The following is an 11,182-nucleotide window of genomic DNA, read 5'->3' as shown; positions in this document are numbered from 1 at the left end:
ACTTGTACATCGCGCGACAAAGAAACGTAAGTACGTATATAGCTGAATGATTGGGTCGAGTCGATGGGGGTGACGAACACCAACCATGCGTGTTTCCATCGAATACAGAGCGAGCGAACAGAGGTAAGCTGCACGCAGGATAAAGAAGTTTCCAACACGGAGGAAAGCTGATTTATTACTCCGGGAAAGGGGCTGAGTAGTAGAGGGGTTGGAGAGCGGAAGAGCGCAGCTTGTCAGGTGTATAACGCGTCGGAACTTACGAAATTATTCCATCGAGTTTTCGTGCTGGCTGCAACGTGAGCATCGCGAGAGAATACAGGACGAAGGAGGACGAGAGAAATAGAAGGAGGGAGAGCAGTCGCGTCTTAATTGTTCGAGACACGCAGCTCGACGCTGCTGCTCACGCTCCCCGTTGAAAAGGGATAATTAGGAGAGACGCGGCATCGTCGTTAACGCCTTGTAAACCGCATTAGTAACGTTTTCCCGATAAAACGTTGTTTTGCCCTTTTATCGCTTATCGGCTCGCTGGAATCTATTCGCACTACTTGCGAATAATTCATGTAAAACAACAGAAATGCACGCTCGTAACCCCTTTTAATCGTATTCCGCCTTTGTCTTGCAAATCGTGCTTCACGTATTCGTGAAGTAGAATTTTCTTCGATAGCCCGTTATCGTTTATTTTCCGGTTTTTTTCTGCGCTGAGTTATCGCGAGATGGACGATAACAGGCAAAGTGTAAACGTTCTTGTTGAGAATTGTGGATCTTAATTGCCGAAATAAAAGTAAAGGAACACCGAGGTTACACTTAGAATTCAAGTTAAAATAGTTTTAGGTTTATTTAATAAACGATTTCCAGGGTCTTCGTCGACATACTTTAGCGCACGTCTCAGCACTTTCTTTGTCTCACCATCTTCCGCACCACACTATTAACGAAACATTCATCTGTTTTTCGAGACACCGCGCACACACATACTTCCACACACTCATATTCACGTACGTGTGTCACTACTACGCGGCCAATCTAGTCTAGCACACAAAATTATGCATATCTCAATAGTTCTTAACACTGGAACTAACAAAGTTTTTCTGGTTTTTGCAATTGATAACAGCATGACAGCGTTTCCGATGGAATTAACGTTAATTTTCATCGAAACTGAACTAGTATCGGGCAAAAGTCTTGGATTACCTATGATAGATGATCCAGCAAGGGAATATTTTTACACAATGTTACGTAGAAACCAATTCTTTTGTGACGCTATTCGTTTGTAATTTTTTCCGGTTCACAGGTCTTTGAAAATTATTTCAACAAGTAGAAGGGTAAAATAAATGTTACGTAGCACGATATATACGTCGAACGATTTAAAATGAGAAAAAAGAAAGTTAAAGACATACATAAATCGCCTGAAATACTAAAAACAAAATATTGTATAATATAACGTGTGTTTATTGAAAATTTATTTGAGAAGATCCCAGAAAGAACGACTGGACATTAATCAATATCTTTTTTATTAAATTACCAACAAGTTTCGAAATATTACGCTTATTAAGAAGCAACAACGGACTTGAAATAAATTTAAAATAATAATATCAAGTATCCTTATATTCATTCATGAGAAGAAAATATCGTTGCATTTTAAGTAGCTTAAGACTTTTACATAATACCGTACCTATTTATCTTCATCATATTACTTTAATTATAATCATCCCGATATATATAGTACATTTACATACACATTGTAAATCGGTAGATTTAATATTAAAACCTTTCTCGTTAAAATATAATACAAAAGGTTATTCGGTCCATCGATCGCGGTAAATGTTCCAGGCACCATGCAACGTGTCGCTTAAGGCGATTTGAAACTCGTGACATTTACGCGGTCGACGATAACCAATCAGGAAACTTTGTGGAAACGTTCCGTAGACCAATAACATTCAAAATTCCGTGCATTTCGACTTCTAATCGGAAGGTCACGGAAAGGAAATCGTTCAGTTCTCGTCGGTCTTCGACCGATGCGTCGCGGTCGAGTTAGTTGGTAGTTACGTTCCGATTTGCGCAACAGTCTAACAAACTTTGGCCCGAGCAAGTTCATAATCGCGTAACTCTCAGGTCGGCTTTATTTCAACAATGCACCTACGATACCGTGACCATCTTACAACCACGCTACTCCCAAGCCTTTGTTCGTCATCGACAATAGAAGCTGTCTCTATGGCGTAGCAGTCGAACTTCTATCCATCGTTTGCTTCCTCCACCCGTCGCTTACTTCTGATTAGAAACCACGCTCTTTTCTGCACGAGAGAAAAAAGAAAAAGGAGACGAGAGAGGCGAAGCGTTTTCTCCTCAGTCACGTTTGATCCCTTGTAAGGGGGCAGAAACGTTGAAAAGACATCGGGGATCAACGGGGTTCGCTTTAATCCGACGACCCAGCGACGATTAGCATTCACGGGGGAAGCTCGCCCTTTGTTGTGCCGACAGTCAGTACCGGAATCGCGGAGTCGTGCCAACGGGATAACTGCTCAAGTTTCCCGGCAAGCTGAGACAGCGCGACGCGAACTGGGTTAGAAAAAAGACACGGGGTAGATATGTGTAAAAAGCGTGCCGATTAAAACGTCCTCGGTCCGACACGGTCTCGAGAAACTTTAATGTCGAAGATTTTCTTCGCGAAATTTGGATGGATATACGTATAAGTATAAGTGTTTACATTGGTCGATTGTTTTGTCGGAGTTCGCGAGTGTGTTGTGATACGAGAAGAAGTTTGGCGACGGAGATTTCGCGGAAAGGGAACGGAAGGGCAGAAAGGAGAAGCACACGGTAAGTGATAGTTTTTATGTCTCTGCTGGTATTTAGAATATCTTTTCGAATCTTACATTGCGTAAGTGACGTTAATTTCGAAATCGTACTGAGTAAAGTAGTTTCGAATTATGCGTACATCATCGTTTAAGAGAACATTGTTTTACGAATTTTGAAAACATATAAATAAAAGTTGAATTTCAATCTCAATCTATTCTGTAAACACGCATTTTTGCACATTGAAAAATTATTTAAACGAATATAAACAAGTGGCACGAAGTCGAATAACATTACATTTTTTTCCAAATCGAAACCACAAATTCAAAGCGACGAATAGAAAGTATTGAGTAATTGACGAAAGAAAATAAAATTAATTCAATTTAGATCCATATTACTAACAGCGTTACTTCCTATTGATCCTATACGACAGTCCTATACAGTTCCTATACAGATCCTATACAGTTTGTATCATTCTTCTCATAGAATATCACTGTGGCATAGAAGCTTCGAAACTCGATGTTAGCTCTCGAACAAAGCACATACATTTGTAGTAAAAAGAAGAAGGAAGAAAAATAGAAATCGTGTGAAACGAAATGCGTGGAAACAGGCAGCGGGTAGAAATGGAGAGAACAGTGGAGGGTCGTGTGTACGGGGTACCGATTTGGACCGCTAGATGCATATAAATCAGCATAAATTGTACTGTAGAATTTCGTAGTCGACTCGCGTCGTTCTGTGCGTTGTAGGCTTCGCGTTTAACCGACGTGTATACGCGGTCTGCACGAACGAGCGTGATGCGTCTTGCTAGAGGGAAAACTCGACCGTTCTCGTGACGGTTCGCGTGGGATTTGCTTTGTCCGCCTGCTTTGTCCGCATTACGAAGGTGGCAAAGGTTTTTTTCCCAGCCTCGAAAACGAAATTGTTGCTTATGAAACAGCGGAAGGTGCGCCGCCCCACCGTAGATAGAATACAATTGCCCTTCTCTCTTTATTCTCTCCTTGCTTTCTCCACGTTTCTTTCTCCCTCTCTTTTTGCCTGTCGTTTTTCTCTCCTGGAAAAAAAGAATAATTCAGCCGCGTTTGCATTTTACTCAGGGTCCGTTCTGTAACTGCCACTCCCGTGCGAATGGAATTTATTTAAATCCCGTAGATCCCACGGAAACTAGATTTCCTAAGGTCCTGTGTCGTACCCACTGATTTCGTGGCCTGATAAGTCTTCGGGGAATGTTAGACCGCGAGCTATTTTACGTTTAAGGAAGAATTCATTTTCGGAGCCAAGAAACAAGGGACGGTTCGTTTAAGTTACTTGGACGTTCTCTCTCTCTCTCTCTCTCTCGCTCTCTCTTTGGATGAATCAGAGATTGCGAAGATGCTCGTTTGACCTCGTAGATCTAGAGACCTCGGTCGAACTGCATAAAGGACGTTCGTTCTATTTCCTCCCGTCCATTTGGTAGTAAAACCTTCATGCAAAATACTCGTACTTTGGATTTTATATTCTGGAATCGAGTTTACGTCGATGAAGCGGCGAGATCTGTGTTGGAGATGCTCCTTCGGGAAGGCCTTTGATATTTCATCGTTCGGGGTTGAACAGAGTTTTGCGTGAAATTCCTCGTTTTCGTATTATTCGACGCTTCGTTCGCCATCGAAGTTGTATAACTGTGTAGCAGCTTTCGATAGCTAAAATAAATTCTGGAATTACGCAACCGACTGTAATCCTTTAATCTTTTTACTTTGTTATTCATTCGCGTGTAAAGCAGAGATTTACGGAATATTATTTATACGCGGTGTAAATATTTCGTTTTGTTAAATATTTAATATTACGCTGCGAGTATACGTATTAGGTTCAATAGGTAGTCGTTTCCAGTTAGTTTAAATAACATCCAACGAAATATTGAGAAGCGTATCTATAGCGTCTATAGCCAGCAGTTTACAATTGCCTTTCTATAATATCGAGAATGGACAAATTAATCTAAAAACTTGTCCTGTTTAAATCGATATTTCTCCGTTACGTTGCAAATAGACAGTGTGTAACATCCCGAAGCTTCGATGGTTGTTTATCACGTTGGAAATAGAAAAGTATCCGAACGTCAATTACACGTGGCACGTTCGATCGCCACGAGATTCATTGAATTCGTGTCGGCTACACGCGAAGGAGACGAATTTGATGGAAATTGCAGGGGAGAGTGAGGCTAGCCAGCGGCACGATGGAAATTTACGAGGCACAGCCTCGTTCCGGAAGCCTCGTAATTCTTGGAATCTGTTTCAAGAACGATGGCCGATCTCCAGCTTTCTGGGGCTCGACCCATAAAATCGACGTGTGATTTTTATTCCCAAATTCATGCTTCGGAAACAGTGACATATCTTTTTCTCTCCTTTTACTGATTTTTTTCATCACTTAAAAAGAGCTTTCGAAGGAAATTAATCGGTTAATGTTGCCACAGGTGAAATTTTGCGCAACAGTACGTTCTTCTTATTTTAGAAACCAACTAGAGCAAAGAACGATGGAATGTCTATGAAGCAAAGATGAAAAAGTTACCGTTTGCATGATTGTAAATAACATTACGATAGTATTATTGCACTACGATAATATTAGAACGAGGGCTAAGCCTTAATAGCTACGGTGAAATAAAAATATTGTTGCAACGATTGCGTATCTTCGAGTACGAGGAGAACATACTTATTTGCAGAAATAAATGTACCAACGATTAATATTTTTGAAGTATAAAGTTATATAATTATGCAGTACATGTCTATTCATTGTAAGATCTCGAGAAAAATCGACTACTTGATTAACCCTTTCAGCGCTAGGACGTCTGATAACGTGCGTTTATTATACTTATTACTATGGAACCTATGTCGGGCCGAATAATTTTTCACTTCTACGATACACACGGGATATAATTTCTCATTGTTCATGTGAAATATAGCAAAAATATTTGAAATAATTATTAAAGGTTCCAAAATCGTTTAGTTGTTATTTGCATCATTCATTATTATAGACATTGGAATTAGCAAACTTCATTTTCCATATTTAAAATGTTAATCATGTTTTGGAATGTGTGTTAAGATATAGCATCGTATTACTAGAGATTTAAATTATGGCGGTATTTGGTATTTCAGAGCCACAGAATAGTAATTAAGGGTTCAAGTTATTCAGCTTAGGAGGAACATTTAATAGACGCGCTTGAAATGTTCGACAATGCCAGTTTATCGTTATGTACCATGTACATAATTATACAAAGAGTCTGTTGAATACAGTTGCGTAGAGCATGCATTAAATCGGCTATTTGCGAAGTAATTATTCGCAGTATTTAGTTGCGTCGGCGATTTCGTCAACATAATTACAACACCGTTATAAATATTCATGTTCGTTTAATATTCATGAAACTTACAGCACGGAACGGTGGCACTCGATTAAAAGAATTCTTTTTCGATACAGTGTCAAAATTTCGTTTGGATATAAACACGTATAAACATCGTTACTCTGCATACGACAGTTTGGAAGGATAATTTAAAACATATACATTTTATATACTACGATAGTATTTGTACATTCATCACAGAAAATTTGTACGTCTATGTCATACATGTTATTTCGAAATTTCCTTCAACGACAGAGATGATCTCACTGAAAATTGACACTTGTCATTACAACGAATAATTCTCTGTTTAAATACTTTTGTGATTTCTGTAAAATATGCGTATACTCGCACTAAATAAATATTTATAATATATTTTCAAACTTTACTCGTGTAATCGTGATAATCCAGTCTCATAATAGCATTAACCTCTTGCATTCCGAATTTTATTTCAATCTCGTTACCAGCAGCTTCCAACGCTTTTAAGTGTTTTATTTGAAATTTATTTTAACTAAAAAATAAGACAATTTAAATAAATAAAGGAAGAAATAAATTCACTTAAATATCAGTTTTATTCACACTATTGTTGTAATTTTTAAGTCCATGATATATCTTGAAACAATTTCCAGGATGCAATCCTGATTTTCTTCCGCACGTTTCACAAAAAAAGGGTGGGACTGAAAGAATGTCGAGTGGACTCGACAAAGTAGTTCCTGAGATAAAAACTGACGTCGAGTCACACTCGACGTAGGAGTGCAAAGGGTTAATGCAATCTCAAAATATTTCACATAAAATACGTCCACTCACGGTGTCTACGGGTACTCGAAAACTTTCGTAAGCCTGTGTACGTCGACCAGAAAATGTAAATAAACGTATATGTTAACGGGTACATTGTTCATCGAAGTCGAAGTTATATGGAGAACTGACAGGGAAGCGAGCTGTGAGACGCGCGCTAATTTCCATTAATCTTACCGAAGACAAGGGGAGATAATCGATAATATCGTTGGAATATCGAGTTCCAATCACAGGATCGTCGAGCGTGACTCCGACCACGTACCGTGTCGACAAGAACAAAGGTGCTCGTAATTTATGCGAGTCATCAAGAGAAATCTATCACAACGAGGTCCGAAATACGACATCCTGTTGTATTTCTTGATGTTTCGGAGACGTTCGACGCGTTATCTCTTCGGATTCCTTGGTGTTTCGGTAAGAATATTTGACTTCTTGTTTTAAATCATCTGAAGTTAAAATATCTCGTTTCGATGTAGGACAATCTTGGCCGTTTAGTCACTTGACATCATTAACATTCATAGACTTCAAAGTAGTTAGATTAGTGGATTAGTTAAACCTGAATAATTAGGTCTTTGGTCAGGTAAGTTGCACGTGAAGGGAAATTATAATTTTGATGCTACGTTAATCTACTGTCACCACGTATATTTATACGAACTAAACTTTGTTAAAGGGAAAGACACAAATTTTTTTCTCTTTCTATCGAATCACTAAAACGACAGTAATCAAAATACAGATTAATCGTAAAATAAGATAGCTTCACAAAAACATGGATAGAAGAATAATTAGGTAGGAATATTGATAAAACACACTGATAAAACAGAGTTGAAACAGACGTTATTTAAAATATTTTAGAATTCATTCATCGCGTGTATGTCTCAATCAACCTAGAACTCAATTTATTTTGCTCTTTATAAGAAATAGTCTCTTTTTCAACAAAATTTCAAACATAACGCCTTTGATCGGTTACAGCACGAAATCTTAAATAATTATTTGCAATAAGTGTGGTTCACGGGTGTTATCATCGATCGCGAAAGTGGCAGTCAGCACAGTAGATTAGGCACGCTAGTGGTCAGACGTATCTCAATCACTGTACTTCTATACTAATTAAATAGAACAAGAGAGAAAATTCGGACACGATCGTTAATGGAGCAAGAAATTGGTTCAGAAACATTGCAAATAACACAGAAGAAAATGTTATTAACGTGGAACGCGATGGTAGAAATTACGAATTCACCTGGCGACTGCAGAACTGCTATGCCCTTGTCGCTTTTAACTACATGTTTCTCGTTCCATGAAATTGATACGTTGTAGAGAGAAAAAAAGAAGAAACAAAAAAAAAGAAGAAAAGAAATTGAATACGTAGACGAGACAAGGAAAGGAGGAGGTAAGGAAATTAAGAAGGAAATTATTTCACGGAATGGCATAATGGCGTAGTAGCGCAGTAGCGCGCGCTCGTTCGTTAAAATTAAAGTGCCATTACGCACTAGGCAATCTGTTCGAGTATAAGGCATTACGCAATTTTAGCTGCTACACGCTATAGAGAAAAAAGGGAAGGCAACCATGCGACGGAACGTACTAACGTTTTCCACGGAAATCCGATTGCTCGCGTCTTTTGTGCAGGCAAATAAATAAGTCAATCTCTTGTCCGTTCGAATTTACTCGATTGTCTTCTGGTTTGTCACTATAAGCTTTGGTTTGCCACTATAAGAGCTCTTGGGAAATGTCAGTCATCGACACTTCCTTTCGAACTCGTAGCTCTCCTTTCATCCAGTATATCAGAACAGATACAATAGAATACAGTTAAGACTGATAACACGGAGTAAAGATATGTTATCAATGTATAACGATCGTTAGTCATGCAAATCGTCGTTGAAGAATCACCGACCACAGCTGTGTGCGACGAAGTCGAAACGAGGATTTATTTTTCCACTGGCAAGGTATTTTTGGCCGTGGCGATGGTGGCGTGTCTCGAAGCATTAAATTTCGTGGAAATTGGGGCGATTTCTGTGTCACGGACCAGTCGTTTCCTTCTAGAAAACAAGGAGAAAGTATAATTGCTCGGGCTGCGATAATGGTAACGATGGCAACGAACACGGGAAGCTGGCTTGCACGAAATAACCAATGGTGAAACGTATCGCTTTAGATGGAAAAAATATTTCGATGATCATGGCGCTTTAATTATAGGCGTGCTCGATCGCGTTTCAATTAAACGGAAAATGGCTTCGAAGAGGTGCTCGTGACAAACGATACGAGAAACAAATGGCTACCAAACGATTGCCTCTTCTTCGATTCGTTAATGTTTCGATATTTTGTAGCACGCTTTCGCGAATTGAGTTTGCATTAGCGTTACGTAATCGCGTATGAAGGACGTTTATCGCGCGGCTGTGGAAAAATCCGGTGATTTATGTTCTAATGGCGAGTTCGGTCGTTCGTGACGTGGATGAGGGCGACGTTTTATTAAAAGTGCCCCGTTCTTTTTTTTTTTTTATTTTCTCCTCCCTTTTTTTCATCGTTGCAGCGTGTTCTCTTTTCTGTTGTCGGCTCAACGTGCGATATGGGAAACATTTCACATCCGGCTTTTATAAATTGAGATTGAAAGATTCATCTTTATCTGTATAATTATTTCAAGCTTGCGTCAAATGTATGCGGTTGTTTGTTTTCTTTTTTTCTGTCGAGATTGACGATCGGTCGGATATAACAACAGCGTATATGTACAATCAGCTAATAAATACTCGTTGGCGCGTTTTACTTTGTCAGTCGTCCGGTAATGACAGGAACGTAGTGTATGCGATAATGCGATATTTTCGATATCTCGATAACTTTTACGTGCTCATCGCTTATTGCTTCTAGCGTACATACGTCTTTTTAATTACATTTTGCATTTACTATTCGTTTTCATTCTCGTCATATTAAATCGTGTCTCCTTCGCTAACACGTCATTTATCATCATCCTAGGAGGTAATAAATAATACATTTATATTTCAAGATAAAAACATATTTTATAAAAAGGTATATTCTTTACCAAAAAAAAAAAAAAAAAAAAGAAACGACAGTTCTATAACAATTACTTTTGGCGCCATTCAAGTCTATACAACATGTGTATCCTGTGGTATAAAAAATCTTTAATTTCACTTAAGAAAACGTCTCTTACATTGAAAACTCGGAAAATAATATTCATCTTTGCAACTAAATTTTAAACACTAATTAGTCATTTGGTTATTCTATTTGATACAAAATTGTAAAATTGTAAATGTAAAATCTACAATTCGTAATTTGTCAATTTACAGATATCAGTAATTGATAAATTATTGTGCAATAAAATTCTGAAAGAAAGAAAATCCTTACAATATTCATTAGTCTGAATCAGTTAATTTTAACTTTGTCCTGATACGATACATTATATAGGCAAGAGTAACATTCAAACAAATTCATGCTGAATGAAACGCAATATAAAAATGAATTACTCTCCGAATTACTCTACGACAATCCTTGAACCTCATAGAAAGCATTCCGTGGTTCGCATAATTCGCGAATCCAGCGATAATTGTCAGGAGCATGAGGAGAATTTCACAAAGAAGCCCATCACGCGAGAAATCGTATTAACTGTCGAAGTTGTCAGAGGTGGTGGGAAGTCGGTTGGCTCCGCTGCCATTGTTTCCAACACGCGGTCCTCGCCCGGTGAACTTCCGCGTCGCAGTGCCGACTTCCGTTTATCGACTCGTCGAGATTGAAATTCCCGATGTTCTTCTCGATTCAGGTATCTTCTTCCATCGGGGATCGCGACAAAGTTTTTGCGGTCAGATTCGAACGAATTGACTTCGATTCTGGAATCGAAGATTGAATTTTTTTGCTGACGTGATTCAGGGATCGAGGATTTCCCAAGCGTCGAAAGAAACTGAAAAATCTTGTTGTACGACTCAATTTATGTTCAAATGTTACTACAGCGACGTGAACACACCGAATTACGGAGATCAGTGACAAATTGGCAATTGGTTTACTACCAGTTCGTGTAGTTCAAAATCATCGAAAAACATAGAAAGATTCGTTTCAATCGATAAATATTCCAACGAATAGTATATTTTCAATAATTCATTTTATACAATTTTACGGACTATGTGTATACTGTGTATACGTTCGCCACTTTAAATTTCTGCTAAATTCTTAAAAATCCGTCGTTTAATAATCAAACGTCAATAGGACGTAAAATACGAAAAATATCTTACAATAGGCGAAAATGGTAGTGACGAA

The 11,182-nt window shown here is 38.4% G+C and overlaps 1 long non-coding RNA gene across 1 annotated transcript in view; it reads left to right on the top strand.

Moving 5' to 3' along the window:
• The first annotated feature begins 6 nt into the window (after positions 1–6).
• LOC112213068 overlaps positions 7–11,182 on the top strand; it is a 110,768-nt gene continuing 99,592 nt past the window's right edge. Inside the window, exon 1 of the long non-coding RNA XR_002946947.2 lies at positions 7–2,808. This is a non-coding gene — a long non-coding RNA (uncharacterized LOC112213068). The remainder of the gene's footprint in view (positions 2,809–11,182) is intronic.

This window comes from Bombus impatiens, unplaced genomic scaffold (genome assembly GCF_000188095.3).
Source record: "Bombus impatiens unplaced genomic scaffold, BIMP_2.2 scf_0463, whole genome shotgun sequence".
Lineage (NCBI taxonomy): Eukaryota > Metazoa > Arthropoda > Insecta > Hymenoptera > Apidae > Bombus > Bombus impatiens.
The sequence above is the reverse complement of the archived record's forward strand: the minus strand, read 5'-3'. Positions and strand labels throughout refer to the sequence as shown.